This window comes from Leptidea sinapis, chromosome 45 (genome assembly GCF_905404315.1).
Source record: "Leptidea sinapis chromosome 45, ilLepSina1.1, whole genome shotgun sequence".
NCBI classification, from domain to species: domain Eukaryota; kingdom Metazoa; phylum Arthropoda; class Insecta; order Lepidoptera; family Pieridae; genus Leptidea; species Leptidea sinapis.
The window spans coordinates 8748921-8768964 of NC_066309.1; the positions used below are offsets into that span (position 1 = coordinate 8748921).

Sequence of the window (20044 nt, forward strand, 5' to 3'; positions counted from 1 at the left end):
GTTCCTTGTACACCAGAACATTATAGTTTTTGACCAATATTCGTGTCCCCTAATAATTGCATGTTCTGTCCGTTTTTTTTTTTTAATTAAATAAAATAAATTATTAATTATTAATTTATCATAAAAATACCTACGAGAAAAAGTGTAGGTGATAAAATTATCTATAAAAAATGTACCGATACTTTTTTTCCTACGAGCCACCGTTTCTGAGATAATAACTATTCAAAAACTTATAAAAACGCGCTAAGTACACTACTACCTCATAGGTGGCGTGGAAACTAACTTTTTGAATCTAACACTAAGTATTGATACATTTTTAATGGATAATTTTACGATCTACAATTTTTGTCCGAGATACTTTTATGATAAAACTTACCTACCGTTTTGCTGAAAATCGCGAAAAACGAATGTGATTAAGTAAGTAAGTAAGTAAGTACGTAAGTAAGTAAGTAAGCAACTAAGTAAGTAAGTAAATAGGTAAGTAAGTAAGTAAGTAAGAAAGAATTACGTTTAAAGATATTTATTTCTCATTAAAAACATAATATTGTCACTTACATGAGAACATAAAAATATGATGTAATAATTTATCCGCCGTTCTTTAGATGTTCAGTACATACATGTTACACATTATAGTACTTATTCTTCTTCACAAAATTTAAGATTACACACTTTTACAGGGCACTGTCACATAACAAACAATTTCAGACATGTGTTTTATAAAAACTTTGAAACAATATAGTCTGATAGGTCACGTTTAAATGTTTTTAGTGACCTAATCTTTTTGAGAGATGAAGGTAGACTATTAAAAAGTGGTGCGCCCTCGTAAATAAACATACGCTTGCCGTAATTTGTTCTTGTCTTAGGTAGTATCAAGTAGCTGGCTCGTCTCGTGCTGCGTTTAGACGTTTACATGTTTAGTTTGGGTGAGTAAGATTGATGTATGATAAGAATTTTGATTTGATTTGAAATATATTTTTTTTTGGAGGTTTTTTATTTGGTTTCGGAGGGAAAATGAAATGTACGTGTCGCGCGTTTATTACTGAACATTATCGTACTCGTTATTAATAAAGTAAAAAAAAAAAAAAAAAAAAAAAAAAAAAAAAAAAAAAAAAAAAAAAAAACGATTTTTTTTTCGAAGCCGCAATGCATATTCAATATTATGTTATTAATAAATAGTAAAATCAAATCAAAATCACTTTATTCACATATCAGAGAGTTTACACGTTCATATCGTTCGCGTGCACCACACATACGGCAGTCGGCGTCGAGAGTCGAGTCCGTAGCGAACGGTTCGCGACGCCGAATTCAACGCCGCTCAAGTTTTTTCTTGTAAAAAGAGTGAAAAACGCACGCGACAAAAATACAAAAACGCGCACAACACCAACCACCCCCAGCCACAACAACTGCTGCTGTTTTATTATTCTCGTCGTCGTCATCGTCATTCATATTTTATTTAATATATATTTATATTTGAGTAAGTTTGTGAATGCGCGCGATGATAACGACGATGATATAATAACAATACGGTTGTTGGTACTCTCGGGGCAGAGAGCTGGTGTGTCTGTGTCTGTGTTTGTGTCGCGCGTTGTTTTATATGTTCTTTTTTTACAATATAAAAAATGAGACAGACTCACCGCGCTGTGTCGATCGAGCGTTTTCGAGTTTCCCTATGCGGATGATATTTGATTTGGTGATTTGAAAGGTTTTTTGTGATTTCGTTTCTCATAATTCCTCTCTTCACTCTCTCTACAGTATCATACGCTGCGGCGATCCTCGTCACGTTGAAAGCGATCGTGTAAATTTTTTGCGCGCACCAAGACGCCGACTGGGCTTCGACGGTTTCCCTCTGTTAAGATTTTTAACGTGAGGGCCCGCAAGCCGGAACGCGTCGCGCATTTCACGCGTGCGAGACGTTCACGCTCCTCTCAAGCACCGGGCGTCGATCCGATTTGTGATCACGACGTGTACCGATATTAATACGTTGATACCGCTTCTATTGCGTGTCATCATTTTTATTATTACCCGAAGGGACTCTCGTTACTGAACTTTCATAACATACAATCGGCCCATCGCCGATTTATGATTCGTTCAACGCGCACCGTATGCCTTTGAGATATATAGTATACAGTGCGCGAACGGATATCTCACGATATGTTCAAGATGTCATAGTCGCGACGCCCTAAGGGGAGATCGCGACGCATGACGCGCTGAGCGCGACAACAATCGTTGTTTGCAGCAGCTCCCTGGTTGATCCTGCCAGTAGTTATATGCTTGTCTCAAAGATTAAGCCATGCATGTCTCAGTGCAAGCCGTATTAAGGCGATACCGCGAATGGCTCAATATATCAGTTTTGGTTCCTTAGATCTTACTCAGTTACTTGGATAACTGTGGTAATTCTAGAGCTAATACATGCAATCAGAGCTCTGACCAGTGATGGGATGAGTGCTTTTATTAGATCAAAACCAATCGACGGAGGGCCTCGCGTCCGAAGTCGTTAATTTTGATGAATCTGGATAACTTTTGCCGATCGCATGGTCCAGTACCGGCGACGCATCTTTCAAATGTCTGCCTTATCAACTTTCGATGGTAGTTTCTGCGACTACCATGGTTGTCACGGGTAACGGGGAATCAGGGTTCGATTCCGGAGAGGGAGCCTGAGAAACGGCTACCACATCCAAGGAAGGCAGCAGGCGCGCAAATTACCCACTCCCGGCACGGGGAGGTAGTGACGAAAAATAACGATACGGGACTCTTACGAGGCCTCGTAATCGGAATGAGTACACTTTAAATATTTTAACGAGGAACAATTGGAGGGCAAGTCTGGTGCCAGCAGCCGCGGTAATTCCAGCTCCAATAGCGTATACTAAAATTGTTGCGGTTAAAAAGCTCGTAGTTGCATTTGTGCGCCGCGCTGTCGGTGCATCGCATCCGCGGTGATACTGACACGTCTGCGGAGCATATCGTCGGTGAGCCGGCGGTAAAACGCCGGTTCAATATCAAAATCCTATCGCGGTGCTCTTCAGTGAGTGTCGAGATGGGCCGACAATTTTACTTTGAACAAATTAGAGTGCTCAAAGCGGGCTCAAAATGCCGCTTGAATATTTCGTGCATGGAATAATAGAATATGATCTCGGTTCTATTTTGTTGGTTTTCAGAACTCCGAGGTAATGATTAATAGGGATAACTGGGGGCATTCGTATTGCGACGTTAGAGGTGAAATTCTTGGATCGTCGCAAGACGAACATCAGCGAAAGCATTTGCCAAAGGTGTTTTCATCAATCAAGAACGAAAGTTAGAGGTTCGAAGGCGATTAGATACCGCCCTAGTTCTAACCGTAAATATGTCATCTAGCGATCCGCCGACGTTACTACAATGGCTCGGCGGGCAGCTTCCGGGAAACCAAAGATTTTGGACTCCGGGGGGAGTATGGTTGCAAAGCTGAAACTTAAAGGAATTGACGGAAGGGCACCACCAGGAGTGGAGCCTGCGGCTTAATTTGACTCAACACGGGAAATCTCACCAGGCCCGGACACCGGAAGGATTGACAGATTAACAGCTCTTTCTTGATTCGGTGGGTGGTGGTGCATGGCCGTTCTTAGTTGGTGGAGCGATTTGTCTGGTTAATTCCGGTAACGAACGAGACTCTAGCCTGCTAAATAGGCGTCGTCATTTAGGTGTGCGCGGCTTCAGGGTCGCGCAACTCACTGGCGGCGTATTAAAATTCTTCTTAGAGGGACCGGCGGCTTCGAGCCGCACGAGATTGAGCAATAACAGGTCTGTGATGCCCTTAGATGTCCTGGGCCGCACGCGCGCTACACTGAAGGAATCAACATGTTCTCCCTGGCCTAGAGGCCCGGGCAACCCGTTGAAACTCCTTCGTGCTGGGGATTGGGGTTTGCAATTATCCCCCATAAACGAGGAATTCCTAGTAAGCGCGAGTCATAAGCTCGCGTTGATTACGTCCCTGCCCTTTGTACACACCGCCCGTCGCTACTACCGATTGAATGATTTAGTGAGGTCTTCGGACCGACACGCGGTGGCTTCGCGGCCGTCGGCGTTGCTGGGAAGTTGACCAAACTTGATCATTTAGAGGAAGTAAAAGTCGTAACAAGGTTTCCGTAGGGGAACCTGCGGAAGGATCATTAACGTGTAACGGTCGCGTGCGCGAGCGTTGTCGCCGACACGCTTCGCTCACAGCCGACTGTTGACGATGATAACTTCAATCACGTGTCAATCACTGATTATTTTCGCGCTCGCGATGTGCTCTCTGTGCTACGTTGTCGCGTTTGCCGCGCGCGCGCTGACATCTCCCGCCGCATGTGGGGGGTGTCCGGCACGACGTCTCCGGCACGACGCTTCGGCGGGCGCGGTTCGCATGTACGCGACGCGCGTGCGTCTCGCGACGCGCTCATGTCGAGTGCGAAGCGAGTCGAGATCACGACGTACGCGCAATGCGTGCGTCACATAATATTTTGTTACACACAGAGATCGTTCACGTATTTTCTAAATATAAAAAACTATTACCCTGAACGGTGGATCACTTGGCTCGCGGGTCGATGAAGAACGCAGTTAACTGCGCGTCATAGTGTGAACTGCAGGACACATTTGAACATCGACATTTCGAACGCACATTGCGGTCCGTGGAGAAATATCCAGGACCACTCCTGTCTGAGGGCCGGCTGCATAAAAGAATACGACGACGCCGTCGCTGTATGCTGACAACACTGTTTGCGCGCCTAAAAAACGTGTAAAACGAGTGACGGTCTTCGGGCCGGGCTCGGGTAAACCCCGCCGGTTTTCCGGGGCCCGCTCGATCCGTTCGAAAATGTAAAATAAGCCGCAACGCGTGGTGCTGCTCGCGTGCAACGCCGTCTCCGCCTCACGCCCGACGTGGGTCACGGAGACGGGCGCGGTACCGGGGCGCGCTCGTTCGCTGTCACACGCGGATATCTCGTGATTAATTTTAATTAATCTATGCAGAGCTCTCTATGTGAACGGCGTGCGTGGCTGCGCCTTCGGTTCGCGTCCCGTGCGCTGCACGTGTTATTTCGGCCCGACGTGAGCGTGCAAACGAGTAGGCGGACTCGACGTCCGAAGGGCGCTTCGATCGCGGTACGTGCGCGGGTCGACGATACGTCGTTGAGACTTATTGGCGGCGCGCGCACGACGGTGTCGCTGCGCTGACGGATATCGTGTCTGCCTCATACTTTTTATCGTTGGCCTCAGATCAGGGAGGATCACCCGCCGAATTTAAGCATATTAGTAAGCGGAGGAAAAGAAACTAACCAGGATTCCCTCAGTAGCGGCGAGCGAACAGGGATAAGCCCAGCGCCGAATCCCGCGGTCGTCACGGTCGCGGGACATGTGGTGTTAGGGAGGTTCCGCTTTCTCGCGGTCGCCGCTCCCGTCCAAGTTCGTCTTGAACGGGGCCGTTTTCCCATAGAGGGTGCCAGGCCCGTAGCGACGGAGCGAGTCCGCGAGAGGGACTCTCCTCAGAGTCGGGTTGCTTGAGAGTGCAGCCCTAAGTGGGTGGTAAACTCCATCTAAGGCTAAATATAACCGCGAGACCGATAGCGAACAAGTACCGTGAGGGAAAGTTGAAAAGAACTTTGAAGAGAGAGTTCAAGAGTACGTGAAACCGTTCAGGGGTAAACCTGCGAAACTCGAATGAACGAACGGAGAGATTCATCGTCACTCCGGGGCGTACGGCGGCGTGCCGCGATGTGCGCGAGACTCGTGCTCGCGTTCACCGGTCGCCGCCGTTGACGCACCCGGACGGCGTGCACTTCTCTCTTAGTACACATTATGCATCGCGACCCGTTCGTCTGTTCGGCCTAAGCGTTGTCCGGGAGCCGGGCGGCTGCGCGTTCACGCGCACAGCCGTCCGACCGTGACGATCGCCGGCCGGCGGCGGACGGTACTTGTCATGAAACGCGCACGCGTCTCCATCCGGGGACGCGTCCGGCCCGACGCGAGCGAGAGTCGTCGTCGACATCCTGCCCTTGTGCGGATGCTGACGCGACGCCGCTGTCGTCGCAGCCGTGTAGTCTCGGACTGTGCGCGTATCAGTCGGCGATGTTACTGTTTCGGGCACTCGCAGGACCCGTCTTGAAACACGGACCAAGGAGTCTAGCATGTGTGCGAGTCATTGAGTTATGAATTCAAACAGACAAAACTGAAAGGCGCAACGAAAGTGAAGGCGCGCGCTTGTCGCGCGCTCAGGGAGGATGGAGCGTCGGTCGTCAAAAATCGATCTCTCGCACTCCCGAGGCGTCTCGTTTCCAATCAGCGAATGCGGGCGCGCTCTGAGCACAGATGCTGGGACCCGAAAGATGGTGAACTATGCCTGGTCAGGTCGAAGTCAGGGGAAACCCTGATGGAGGACCGTAGCGATTCTGACGTGCAAATCGATCGTCGGAACTGGGTATAGGGGCGAAAGACTAATCGAACCATCTAGTAGCTGGTTCCGTCCGAAGTTTCCCTCAGGATAGCTGGCGTCGACTCGTAACAGTCTCATCCGGTAAAGCGAATGATTAGAGGCATTGGGGCCGAAACGACCTCAACCTATTCTCAAACTTTAAATGGGTGAGAACTCCGGCTTACTCGAACGATGAAGCCGGAGATCTGATGACGGTGCCAAGTGGGCCAATTTTGGTAAGCAGAACTGGCGCTGTGGGATGAACCAAACGTAGTGTTAAGGCGCCTAAAAAACGCTCATGGGACACCATGAAAGGCGTTGGTCGCTCATGACAGCAGGACGGTGGCCATGGAAGTCGGAATCCGCTAAGGAGTGTGCAACGACTCACCTGCCGAAGCGACCAGCCCTGAAAATGGATGGCGCTGAAGCGTTTTGCCTATACACTACCGTTACCGGCAATCGGCGCGTGCGTGTCAAAGCGCACGCGTATTATGCCGTAACGAGTAGGACGTGCGCGGCGGAGTGCGCAGAAGGGTCTGGGCGTGAGCCCGCCTGGAGCCTCCGTCGGTGCAGATCTTGGTGGTAGTAGCAAATACTCCAGCGAGGCCCTGGAGGACTGACGTGGAGAAGGGTTTCGCGTGAACAGTAGTTGCTCGCGAGTCAGTCGATCCTAAGCTCAAGGAGAGATCTTATGTCGATGCGGCGTGTTTATATATATTTTGTGTATATGATAAATAACGCCCTTTGAGCGAAAGGGAATCCGGTTCCTATTCCGGAACCCGGCAGCGGAACCGTTTCAATAATCGTTCTCTCGTTTCTCAAGCGAGTGTTCGACGGGGTAACCCAAAGTGGCCTGAAGACGCCGCCGAGTGGTCCGGGAAGAGTTTTCTTTTCTGCCTGAGCGTTCGAGTTCCATGGAATCCTATAGAAGGGAGATATGGTTCGGAACGCGAAGAGCACCGCATTTGCGGCGGTGTCCGGATACTCTCTGCGGACCTTGAAAATTCAGGTGAGGGATGTACGTGGAGATGTCGCGCCGGCTCGTACCCATATCCGCAGCAGGTCTCCAAGGTGAAGAGCCTCTAGTCGATAGAATAATGTAGGTAAGGGAAGTCGGCAAATTGGATCCGTAACTTCGGAATAAGGATTGGCTCTGAGGACCGGGGCGTGTCGGGTTTGGACGGGAAGCGGATGCGGCCGGTGCCGGGCCTGGTCGATGCTCGCGCGTGTCTCCATCGCAAGGTGGTCTCGCGCGTCGTGCTGAATCCGGACCCGCGTTCCGGCCTTTCGCGGATCTTCCTAGCCGTAAGTCCGCGTCGGTTTCGTCTCGTGCGCGATCGGCGCGGTACTGTACGACCGCCGTTCAACGGTCAGCTCAGAACTGGCACGGACAAGGGGAATCCGACTGTCTAATTAAAACAAAGCATTGCGATGGCCCTCGCGGGTGTTGACGCAATGTGATTTCTGCCCAGTGCTCTGAATGTCAACGTGAAGAAATTCAAGCAAGCGCGGGTAAACGGCGGGAGTAACTATGACTCTCTTAAGGTAGCCAAATGCCTCGTCATCTAATTAGTGACGCGCATGAATGGATTAACGAGATTCCCGCTGTCCCTATCTACTACTACTTCGTCGCCGGCTCTCGTAGCGAGCGGACGTGTTTTGTGCTCTCTGCGTTAGTCGCCGCCCAAGTTTCTGTGATTCGTTGTGTTCTCGACCAATCGCGTTGTGTGGGTGGAGCTTGTGCGCGACGTCCGCCACTGTAAGCAGTGTGGGTGGAGCCACAGGTGCGTATTTTTATCAGTGATTTATGACACTAATTAGCTAATTACTTTGTTTACTTTATTTCTTTTGTTGAACTATTTTTTGCAGTAATTAGCTAATGACTTTGTTTATTTGATATTCTTTTGTGTTTTTATTATACTTTATTGACTTCATATTATTTAGATAGCTTATAAGAATTATTTAGTGTTAGGTATTAGGTAGTTATTTAGCCTTTAGTTAGTTAGTGTTAGGGAAGAGACAGGACTCAGTGTAGCTATAGGATTATTTTTGCCTTTTATTTTTTCTTGTATTGCGTGTATTTTATTGTGCGTGCGTATTTGTTTGACGTGCAAGTATGGACGATTCCGAGCGCCTCCTTCGGGAGGCGGTTGAGGAGAAGCGGAAGGAGCTGGAGGAGCTTGAGGCGTTAGCGCTCTTCACGCCAAGGAAATCCTTGGCTAGGACACCTCCAGGAGGATTCAGCAGCGTGGCTGAGGTGAGCCAGGGTGCGGAGAAGCGCCCGCTACAGTCACCTGAGGAGCTGCAGGAGGCAATCCGACGCCGGTTGGAGCCGGTAGCTAGCAGCTCCAGGAGAGAATTACCGAGAGGAGAAAAGGAGAAGGAGGCGGAACCAAAATCAATGAGGGAGCAAGACATCGAGGAGCTTATTGAGCTGGCAAATACGGCCGGGAGCAACATAATGTCGGCGGCAACGGGCCCAACAAATAAGCTTAACAAGTCGGACCTGGGGCTAATTGGAACCCAGGTTCAGCGCCTCACGGCGGTGGTCGCCACTCTCGCGGGCAGATTGTTAAAAGCGTCGGAGCAATCCAAGGCCTTCCGCGGAGAAGCGGGGGCCCCGGTCGTAATGGAAAAGGAGACGTACGCGACCATGCTGCGAACAGGGAGGACAGCAACACAGCCAAAACCAGTGAGTATGGGTACCTCAATAGCGGTGTACCCATCGGAGGACAGCTCCATTAAAACAGCCGAGGAGACCAAGGCCGTTCTAAAAGAGGCAATTAACCCACATACCATGGGGCTGCAGGTGGCACGTCTGCGCAAAGTGGGGAATGCAGGAGTTGTCCTCCAGACAAGGAATAGAGAGGATATAGAGAAAATCAGAAAGGCCATGCCGGCGAACTTGAAGGTGCAGGAGACGGGCCAGAAGACGCCGCTTGTTGCAATTTTGAACGTGAGCGGCCATGTGAAGGACGGAGAAGACTTGCTGGGCGCGCTCCGCACCCAGAATTTCAACGATGTGGACCCCAAGGAAGGCTTTCCCAAGGTGGCCTTCTATAAGAAGACAAAGGGGGGCTCCTGCACCACCGTAGTGCTGGCATGCAGTGCTAAGTGGAGGGATCGTTTAATGTCCAGGGAGAGAGTCTACATTGACTGGGAACGATATTTAGTGAGGGACTTCCTGGACATCACCTGCTGTGCAAAATGCCAGTGGTATGGGCACTCCATGAAGCACTGCAAAGCAGAGAAGGAGACTTGCAGTAAGTGCGGTGACGTCGGGCATGGCCATAAGGAGTGCAAGTCGAAGAAGGAGAGGTGCGCCACCTGTGTCAAAGCAGGGAAGTTAGGCGACGATCACAGGACCGCAGCGCTTACTTGTCCGGCCAGAATAGCGGCGCAGAAGAGGGCAGCCGAACGAACCAACTATGGCTGCTAACCACAGATATGTGAACGTCGGGCAGATAAATCTCCAGGGAGCGGCAACGGCGACGGCGGAACTTCCGGAAATCGCCCACAGGCTGGGTCTCGATATCGTTCTTGTTCAAGAACAATATGGGAGGTCCCAGCTGCAGGGGCTGCTGCAGTGCACGGACGAAGGGAAGGCAGGTATCTACCTAAACAGCACCAGGATAGCGGGATTGATCCTGCCGGAACTTTCAACATCGCACTGTCTAGTAGCACACTTCCGGGGGGGCGGCGGCGACATCTACGTGGTATCGGCGTACTTCCAGTATAGCGAGAACATCGACATCCACATTCACCACTTGGACCGCGTACTGGAAGTCCTCCGGGGAAAACAAGTTGTCATCGGGGCCGATACCAATACTCACTCGCCGCTCTGGCACAGTCGCCGTGAGCAGTTCGAGGGAAGAGGCGCAGAGACATACAGGAGGAGGACAGCGATGGAGAGCTTTATACTCTCGAGGGGGCTCCTCGTGCACAATAAGGCGGGGGAACCGGATACTTTTAAGACGATTAACGGTTCCTCCAACATCGACGTCACATTAACAACCAGAGGGGTCCCATTAACAGACTGGAAAGTCAGGGAAGAAGAGAGCACAAGCGACCACCAGCTCATAACGTTCTCCATCGCAAAGGACGACCCATCAGCCGCACGGCACCAGGGAGAGCTAGAGCCAGGGAGAGAGCCAACGAGGTACCGGGATCGAAGTGTGGACTGGGATCGGTTTTGTACAACACTCTCGTGGCGTGTAGGTAGGCTGGACTACCGAAAGCCAGCACAAGAACTGTGCAAGCAGTTCGTCTCGACGCTCGATCGTACAGCTGGGGAGTGTTTAGGTGTAGACAAGGGGAAAAATCGGGTGCGGGGTCATGAATGGTGGTCAAGAAAACTTGATCACCTTCGTAGGGAGCACAACCGGTTGCGTCGGGAATGGCAGCAGTCTCGGCGTGCGGGCGGACTGGCAGAAGAAATCTGCAAAGGACGCTTCCATCGAGCACGTACGATATATAGGAAGTCTATGCGGGAAGCGGAGACCAACCACTTCTCGAAATTAGCCGACAGTGGGAATGACGATCCGTGGGGCATGGCGTACCGGGCCGCTACCGGCAGGGTGCGCCCGCCCGCGAACGTCATTAATGGGTTGAAGCTTGCGCAAGGCTACGCTGTTGACATCCGCAGCGCTATGGGAGGGATACTGGCAGTGATGTGTCCGGACGACGACAGGGCGGCCGATTTCGACTATCATGTACAGGTGCGCCTGGCGGCAGCTTGCGTGCCCAGTGGTCGAACGGTGGGCCCTCCCACCAGGGAACAGATCGGCCAAATTATCCGGAGCCTACCGAACAAGGCGCCGGGTACAGATGGGATCACCGCTCGGATAGTAAAAGCAGCGTGGAAGGTGGCCGCGAGCGAGATGACTGTAATGTACGGTAAGTGTATAGAAGAGGGCGTGTTTCCCGATGTATGGAAGGAAGGCCGGTTGATAGTACTGCCAAAGGGTGATGGGAAGGCGACTGACCCAAAGGCGTATAGACCCATCACCCTCTTGCCAGTACTGGGTAAGGTGCTTGAGCAGTTGATATGCGAATGTACTCCGGGTCTGTACAGTCGCATGTCAACCCGTCAACATGGGTTTATGAAAGGGAGGTCCACGATAACGGCACTGAACGCTATTCAATTAACAGTGAACACCAGCACACACAAGTACGTACACGCGATCACGCTGGATATATCTGGGGCTTTCGACAACGCGTGGTGGCCAATGGTACTGCTTAAGTACAAGCAGGGAGGCTGCCCACCCAACATCTACCGTTGTCTGAGTTCCTACTTCGTCAACCGACGAGTAGGTATGTTCGTTGGAGCCGATGCAGTGTGGAAAACCTCTACTATGGGGTGTCCACAGGGCTCAGTGCTCGGCCCGACTTTATGGAACGTGTTGTTGAACGACCTTTTGGAAACGAGCATGCCAACAGGGGTGGGAATGGTAGCGTATGCGGATGACGTGACGCTCCTCATAGAGGCGAACTCCAGAGCGGATATCGAGGCCAATGCCCGGGCGGCGCTTGAGAAAATCACAGACTGGGGGGTCAGAAACCGGCTGAGTTTTTCTCCCAGGAAAACAAAGTCTATAACTTTAAAGGGAACTCTCAGGCGACCTCCGGTCATCAGAATGAACGGGCAATCTGTCACAGCGGTCGATAATGTAAAAATACTGGGCATCACAATTGATGGTAAGGGATCATTTGCAGAGCACGCCTTGGATATCGGGGAGCGAGCCGCGAAGTGTTTCGGCAAAATGGCTAGGGTATCTTCAACCTCTTGGGGCATACGATACAAGGCACTTAAGCTCTTGTATAGAGGGACATTCGTAGCAACCTTGACTTACGCGGCAAGCACCTGGTTTCACAGGGCATTTTTGCATGTGGTGTCGAGTCGGTTGCTCAGGACTCAACGAACGTCGTTGGTGCTGCTCACCAAGGCGTACCGCTCCACGAGCACGGCCGCACTGCCAGTTTTAGCAGGGGTACTTCCGGCAGACCTGGAAGTTTATCGTGCGGGCAAGATCGAGGCGACCAGGGGCGATAGGGTTAAAAAGGAGCTCGCGTCATTAAAGAAGGACATCCACTCCGAAGTGGTGAACATGTGGCAGGAGCGCTGGGAACGCGAGGAGAGAGGTGGCGAACTCAGACGCTTCTTCCCATGTGTCGGGGAAAGACTCCTGGCGTCGTGGGTGCATCCCGACCATTACACGTCGCAGCTGTTGACGGGGCATGGGCAGTTCAACAGCAAGCTTAGGGACCTGGGGCTAAAAGGGGACGGCACATGTCCATGTGGCGCGACGGACGAGAACCGCGACCACGTGCTGTGGGATTGCAGCTTGTACGAGGAAGCAAGAGGCGAAATGCTGGACCATCTAACGAGGACAAGACCAGGACCAGTTTATTACGGAGACTTGGTATCCTCTGAGGAGAATTTCTCCAGGCTGATGAGATATGCCGCAAGTTGGTACCGTGTCAGGAGAGTGATGGAGGGGTAAACCAAGACGGTGACGAAGACAGAGAAAGGAAGACCAAGAGAAGAAGAGGAGATTAGGAAGAAGGAGAGCCCGGCGACGAAGAAGCCGTATCTGTGGTCGGCCGCCCCCAGAAAGGGGGAGAGGGCCATCTAGGGACGCATATTAAAAAAGAGAACTTGTAGGGAGTCAAGAAAATGTGCCGGACCTCAAATCCGGTACATCTCCCGCTGTTTCGGTCGGTACCTAGGTCTTGATGACCGAAAGGTCGGTAAGACCATGGGAAGGAGGTGGGTTATGTCCCTATCTACTATCTAGCGAAACCACAGCCAAGGGAACGGGCTTGGGAGAATCAGCGGGGAAAGAAGACCCTGTTGAGCTTGACTCTAGTCTGGCATTGTAAGGAGACATGAGAGGTGTAGCATAAGTGGGAGATCGTTCGCGGTCGTCGCTGAAAAACCACTACTTTCATTGTTTCATTACTTACTCGGTTGGGCGGAAGCGGTGCGCGGTCGATAATATCGGCGGGCGTACGGTGTTTCGTTCCAAGCGTGCAGAGTGGCGACGTGGCGGCAACGCTCGTCGCCGTACAACTCCCGCGTGATCCGGTTCGAGGACACTGCCAGGCGGGGAGTTTGACTGGGGCGGTACATCTGTCAAAGAATAACGCAGGTGTCCTAAGGCCAGCTCAGCGAGGACAGAAACCTCGCGTGGAGCAAAAGGGCAAAAGCTGGCTTGATCCAGATGTTCAGTACGCATAGGGACTGCGAAAGCACGGCCTATCGATCCTTTAGTATAAAGAGTTTTTAGCAAGAGGTGCCAGAAAAGTTACCACAGGGATAACTGGCTTGTGGCGGCCAAGCGTTCATAGCGACGTTGCTTTTTGATCCTTCGATGTCGGCTCTTCCTATCATTGCGAAGCAAAATTCGCCAAGCGTTGGATTGTTCACCCATCAAAAGGGAACGTGAGCTGGGTTTAGACCGTCGTGAGACAGGTTAGTTTTACCCTCCTGATGGCGTGTCGTTGCGATAGTAATACTGCTCAGTACGAGAGGAACCGCAGTTTCGGACATTTGGTTCATGCACTCGGCCGAGCGGCCGGTGGTGCGAAGCTACCATCCGCGGGATTATGCCTGAACGCCTCTAAGGCCGAAGCCAGCCTAGCCGAATCCGGCAAGGATATACTCACTGTGGAGCCCCGAGTGTCGGGAGGCTCTAAACAATGTGACTTTACTAGTCGCGTTTTATTCGTAAGACGCGACGTCGAAGCCCATTTGGAACGCGACGAACGGTGCGAGCGGTATTAACACGTGCACCACGGCGTCGAAGTTTCGAATTTACCTCAGTTCGATGTCGGGGCTCGGAATAGTCTGTAGACGACTTACGTTCCTGGCGGGGTGTTGTGCTCGGTAGAGCAGCGTCGTGCTGCGATCTGTTGAGACTCAGCCCTACGCCAGGTGATTCGTCCGAGGACGCATCGTCGCCGAGAAGCAGAGTAGTTGTGTGTGTGTGTGTGTGTGCAAACAAACAACAGGCCAACATATAATATTATAATAACATAATAATATAAATAATATTATCATGATATTTCGTCGTGACGGACGCGTCACGCGATTTCTCATGATTATAAAATTTTACAATATATTATTATTTATTATAGTTGAAAGACGTGGTTGATGTTGTACACGGCGACTACTCTAATGATAACGAGTACGATCATTTTCAGGTTATTATGTCGAGTCGAGTGTTGTGATAAGTGTACATCGCCGTCGGCGGCGGCGGCGGCGGCTCCGGTGGTGTTGGGCGCGCTGCGCAAATTCCAAAAGCGAGTACGATCGGCCCCAATAGCGGGTACGGTCGATTCCTCAATAGCGAGTACCGCCTAGCGCGAGGAGCGCGGCGCTCCCTGCCGGTCTCCCCGGACGGATATCTCACTTACTTGTTTTCTCCAATAACGAGTACCGCCGAGCGCGAGGAGCGCGGCGCTCCCTGCCGGTCTCCATCTTTTCTCTTGTTCCTTGTACACCAGAACATTATAGTTTTTGACCAATATTCGTGTCCCCTAATAATTGCATGTTCTGTCCGTTTTTTTTTTTTAATTAAATAAAATAAATTATTAATTATTAATTTATCATAAAAATACCTACGAGAAAAAGTGTAGGTGATAAAATTATCTATAAAAAATGTACCGATACTTTTTTTCCTACGAGCCACCGTTTCTGAGATAATAACTATTCAAAAACTTATAAAAACGCGCTAAGTACACTACTACCTCATAGGTGGCGTGGAAACTAACTTTTTGAATCTAACACTAAGTATTGATACATTTTTAATGGATAATTTTACGATCTACAATTTTTGTCCGAGATACTTTTATGATAAAACTTACCTACCGTTTTGCTGAAAATCGCGAAAAACGAATGTGATTAAGTAAGTAAGTAAGTAAGTACGTAAGTAAGTAAGTAAGCAACTAAGTAAGTAAGTAAATAGGTAAGTAAGTAAGTAAGTAAGAAAGAATTACGTTTAAAGATATTTATTTCTCATTAAAAACATAATATTGTCACTTACATGAGAACATAAAAATATGATGTAATAATTTATCCGCCGTTCTTTAGATGTTCAGTACATACATGTTACACATTATAGTACTTATTCTTCTTCACAAAATTTAAGATTACACACTTTTACAGGGCACTGTCACATAACAAACAATTTCAGACATGTGTTTTATAAAAACTTTGAAACAATATAGTCTGATAGGTCACGTTTAAATGTTTTTAGTGACCTAATCTTTTTGAGAGATGAAGGTAGACTATTAAAAAGTGGTGCGCCCTCGTAAATAAACATACGCTTGCCGTAATTTGTTCTTGTCTTAGGTAGTATCAAGTAGCTGGCTCGTCTCGTGCTGCGTTTAGACGTTTACATGTTTAGTTTGGGTGAGTAAGATTGATGTATGATAAGAATTTTGATTTGATTTGAAATATATTTTTTTTTGGAGGTTTTTTATTTGGTTTCGGAGGGAAAATGAAATGTACGTGTCGCGCGTTTATTACTGAACATTATCGTACTCGTTATTAATAAAGTAAAAAAAAAAAAAAAAAAAAAAAAAAAAAAAAAAAAAAAAAAAAAAAAAAAAAAAAACGATTTTTTCTTCGAAGCCGCAATGCATATTCAATATTATGTTATTAATAAATAGTAAAATCAAATCAAAATCACTTTATTCACATATCAGAGAGTTTACACGTTCATATCGTTCGCGTGCACCACACATACGGCAGTCGGCGTCGAGAGTCGAGTCCGTAGCGAACGGTTCGCGACGCCGAATTCAACGCCGCTCAAGTTTTTTCTTGTAAAAAGAGTGAAAAACGCACGCGACAAAAATACAAAAACGCGCACAACACCAACCACCCCCAGCCACAACAACTGCTGCTGTTTTATTATTCTCGTCGTCGTCATCGTCATTCATATTTTATTTAATATATATTTATATTTGAGTAAGTTTGTGAATGCGCGCGATGATAACGACGATGATATAATAACAATACGGTTGTTGGTACTCTCGGGGCAGAGAGCTGGTGTGTCTGTGTCTGTGTTTGTGTCGCGCGTTGTTTTATATGTTCTTTTTTTACAATATAAAAAATGAGACAGACTCACCGCGCTGTGTCGATCGAGCGTTTTCGAGTTTCCCTATGCGGATGATATTTGATTTGGTGATTTGAAAGGTTTTTTGTGATTTCGTTTCTCATAATTCCTCTCTTCACTCTCTCTACAGTATCATACGCTGCGGCGATCCTCGTCACGTTGAAAGCGATCGTGTAAATTTTTTGCGCGCACCAAGACGCCGACTGGGCTTCGACGGTTTCCCTCTGTTAAGATTTTTAACGTGAGGGCCCGCAAGCCGGAACGCGTCGCGCATTTCACGCGTGCGAGACGTTCACGCTCCTCTCAAGCACCGGGCGTCGATCCGATTTGTGATCACGACGTGTACCGATATTAATACGTTGATACCGCTTCTATTGCGTGTCATCATTTTTATTATTACCCGAAGGGACTCTCGTTACTGAACTTTCATAACATACAATCGGCCCATCGCCGATTTATGATTCGTTCAACGCGCACCGTATGCCTTTGAGATATATAGTATACAGTGCGCGAACGGATATCTCACGATATGTTCAAGATGTCATAGTCGCGACGCCCTAAGGGGAGATCGCGACGCATGACGCGCTGAGCGCGACAACAATCGTTGTTTGCAGCAGCTCCCTGGTTGATCCTGCCAGTAGTTATATGCTTGTCTCAAAGATTAAGCCATGCATGTCTCAGTGCAAGCCGTATTAAGGCGATACCGCGAATGGCTCAATATATCAGTTTTGGTTCCTTAGATCTTACTCAGTTACTTGGATAACTGTGGTAATTCTAGAGCTAATACATGCAATCAGAGCTCTGACCAGTGATGGGATGAGTGCTTTTATTAGATCAAAACCAATCGACGGAGGGCCTCGCGTCCGAAGTCGTTAATTTTGATGAATCTGGATAACTTTTGCCGATCGCATGGTCCAGTACCGGCGACGCATCTTTCAAATGTCTGCCTTATCAACTTTCGATGGTAGTTTCTGCGACTACCATGGTTGTCACGGGTAACGGGGAATCAGGGTTCGATTCCGGAGAGGGAGCCTGAGAAACGGCTACCACATCCAAGGAAGGCAGCAGGCGCGCAAATTACCCACTCCCGGCACGGGGAGGTAGTGACGAAAAATAACGATACGGGACTCTTACGAGGCCTCGTAATCGGAATGAGTACACTTTAAATATTTTAACGAGGAACAATTGGAGGGCAAGTCTGGTGCCAGCAGCCGCGGTAATTCCAGCTCCAATAGCGTATACTAAAATTGTTGCGGTTAAAAAGCTCGTAGTTGCATTTGTGCGCCGCGCTGTCGGTGCATCGCATCCGCGGTGATACTGACACGTCTGCGGAGCATATCGTCGGTGAGCCGGCGGTAAAACGCCGGTTCAATATCAAAATCCTATCGCGGTGCTCTTCAGTGAGTGTCGAGATGGGCCGACAATTTTACTTTGAACAAATTAGAGTGCTCAAAGCGGGCTCAAAATGCCGCTTGAATATTTCGTGCATGGAATAATAGAATATGATCTCGGTTCTATTTTGTTGGTTTTCAGAACTCCGAGGTAATGATTAATAGGGATAACTGGGGGCATTCGTATTGCGACGTTAGAGGTGAAATTCTTGGATCGTCGCAAGACGAACATCAGCGAAAGCATTTGCCAAAGGTGTTTTCATCAATCAAGAACGAAAGTTAGAGGTTCGAAGGCGATTAGATACCGCCCTAGTTCTAACCGTAAATATGTCATCTAGCGATCCGCCGACGTTACTACAATGGCTCGGCGGGCAGCTTCCGGGAAACCAAAGATTTTGGACTCCGGGGGGAGTATGGTTGCAAAGCTGAAACTTAAAGGAATTGACGGAAGGGCACCACCAGGAGTGGAGCCTGCGGCTTAATTTGACTCAACACGGGAAATCTCACCAGGCCCGGACACCGGAAGGATTGACAGATTAACAGCTCTTTCTTGATTCGGTGGGTGGTGGTGCATGGCCGTTCTTAGTTGGTGGAGCGATTTGTCTGGTTAATTCCGGTAACGAACGAGACTCTAGCCTGCTAAATAGGCGTCGTCATTTAGGTGTGCGCGGCTTCAGGGTCGCGCAACTCACTGGCGGCGTATTAAAATTCTTCTTAGAGGGACCGGCGGCTTCGAGCCGCACGAGATTGAGCAATAACAGGTCTGTGATGCCCTTAGATGTCCTGGGCCGCACGCGCGCTACACTGAAGGAATCAACATGTTCTCCCTGGCCTAGAGGCCCGGGCAACCCGTTGAAACTCCTTCGTGCTGGGGATTGGGGTTTGCAATTATCCCCCATAAACGAGGAATTCCTAGTAAGCGCGAGTCATAAGCTCGCGTTGATTACGTCCCTGCCCTTTGTACACACCGCCCGTCGCTACTACCGATTGAATGATTTAGTGAGGTCTTCGGACCGACACGCGGTGGCTTCGCGGCCGTCGGCGTTGCTGGGAAGTTGACCAAACTTGATCATTTAGAGGAAGTAAAAGTCGTAACAAGGTTTCCGTAGGGGAACCTGCGGAAGGATCATTAACGTGTAACGGTCGCGTGCGCGAGCGTTGTCGCCGACACGCTTCGCTCACAGCCGACTGTTGACGATGATAACTTCAATCACGTGTCAATCACTGATTATTTTCGCGCTCGCGATGTGCTCTCTGTGCTACGTTGTCGCGTTTGCCGCGCGCGCGCTGACATCTCCCGCCGCATGTGGGGGGTGTCCGGCACGACGTCTCCGGCACGACGCTTCGGCGGGCGCGGTTCGCATGTACGCGACGCGCGTGCGTCTCGCGACGCGCTCATGTCGAGTGCGAAGCGAGTCGAGATCACGACGTACGCGCAATGCGTGCGTCACATAATATTTTGTTACACACAGAGATCGTTCACGTATTTTCTAAATATAAAAAACTATTACCCTGAACGGTGGATCACTTGGCTCGCGGGTCGATGAAGAACGCAGTTAACTGCGCGTCATAGTGTGAACTGCAGGACACATTTGAACATCGACATTTCGAACGCACATTGCGGTCCGTGGAGAAATATCCAGGACCACTCCTGTCTGAGGGCCGGCTGCATAAAAGAATACGACGACGGCGTCGTCGTATGCTGACAACACTGTTTGCGCGCCTAAAAAACGTGTAAAACGAGTGACGGTCTTCGGGCCGGGCTCGGGTAAACCCCGCCGGTTTTCCGGGGCCCGCTCGATCCGTTCGAAAATGTAAAATAAGCCGCAACGCGTGGTGCTGCTCGCGTGCAACGCCGTCTCCGCCTCACGCCCGACGTGGGTCACGGAGACGGGCGCGGTACCGGGGCGCGCTCGTTCGCTGTCACACGCGGATATCTCGTGATTAATTTTAATTAATCTATGCAGAGCTCTCTATGTGAACGGTCGTGCGTGGCTGCGCCTTCGGTTCGCGTCCCGTGCGCTGCACGTGTTATTTCGGCCCGACGTGAGCGTGCAAACGAGTAGGCGGACTCGACGTCCGAAGGGCGCTTCGATCGCGGTACGTGCGCGGGT

The 20044-nt window shown here is 49.7% G+C and overlaps 4 non-coding genes and 1 pseudogene across 4 annotated transcripts; all 5 read left to right on the forward strand.

Moving 5' to 3' along the window:
- The first annotated feature begins 2240 nt into the window (after nt 1-2240).
- On the forward strand, nt 2241-4145 carry LOC126977647 (small subunit ribosomal RNA). Its single transcript, XR_007732321.1, has one exon. It is a non-coding gene; the product is annotated as a small subunit ribosomal RNA (ribosomal RNA).
- Nucleotides 4146-4521: 376 nt separating this feature from the next.
- On the forward strand, nt 4522-4678 carry LOC126977569 (5.8S ribosomal RNA). Its single transcript, XR_007732243.1, has one exon. It is a non-coding gene; the product is annotated as a 5.8S ribosomal RNA (ribosomal RNA).
- Nucleotides 4679-5217: 539 nt separating this feature from the next.
- Nucleotides 5218-14363, forward strand: LOC126977763 (large subunit ribosomal RNA; annotated as a pseudogene).
- Nucleotides 14364-17157: 2794 nt separating this feature from the next.
- On the forward strand, nt 17158-19062 carry LOC126977648 (small subunit ribosomal RNA). The gene has a single exon (XR_007732322.1). It is a non-coding gene; the product is annotated as a small subunit ribosomal RNA (ribosomal RNA).
- A 376-nt stretch (nt 19063-19438) lies between these two features.
- Nucleotides 19439-19595, forward strand: LOC126977571 (5.8S ribosomal RNA). Its single transcript, XR_007732245.1, has one exon. It is a non-coding gene; the product is annotated as a 5.8S ribosomal RNA (ribosomal RNA).
- The last annotated feature ends 449 nt before the right edge of the window (nt 19596-20044 follow it).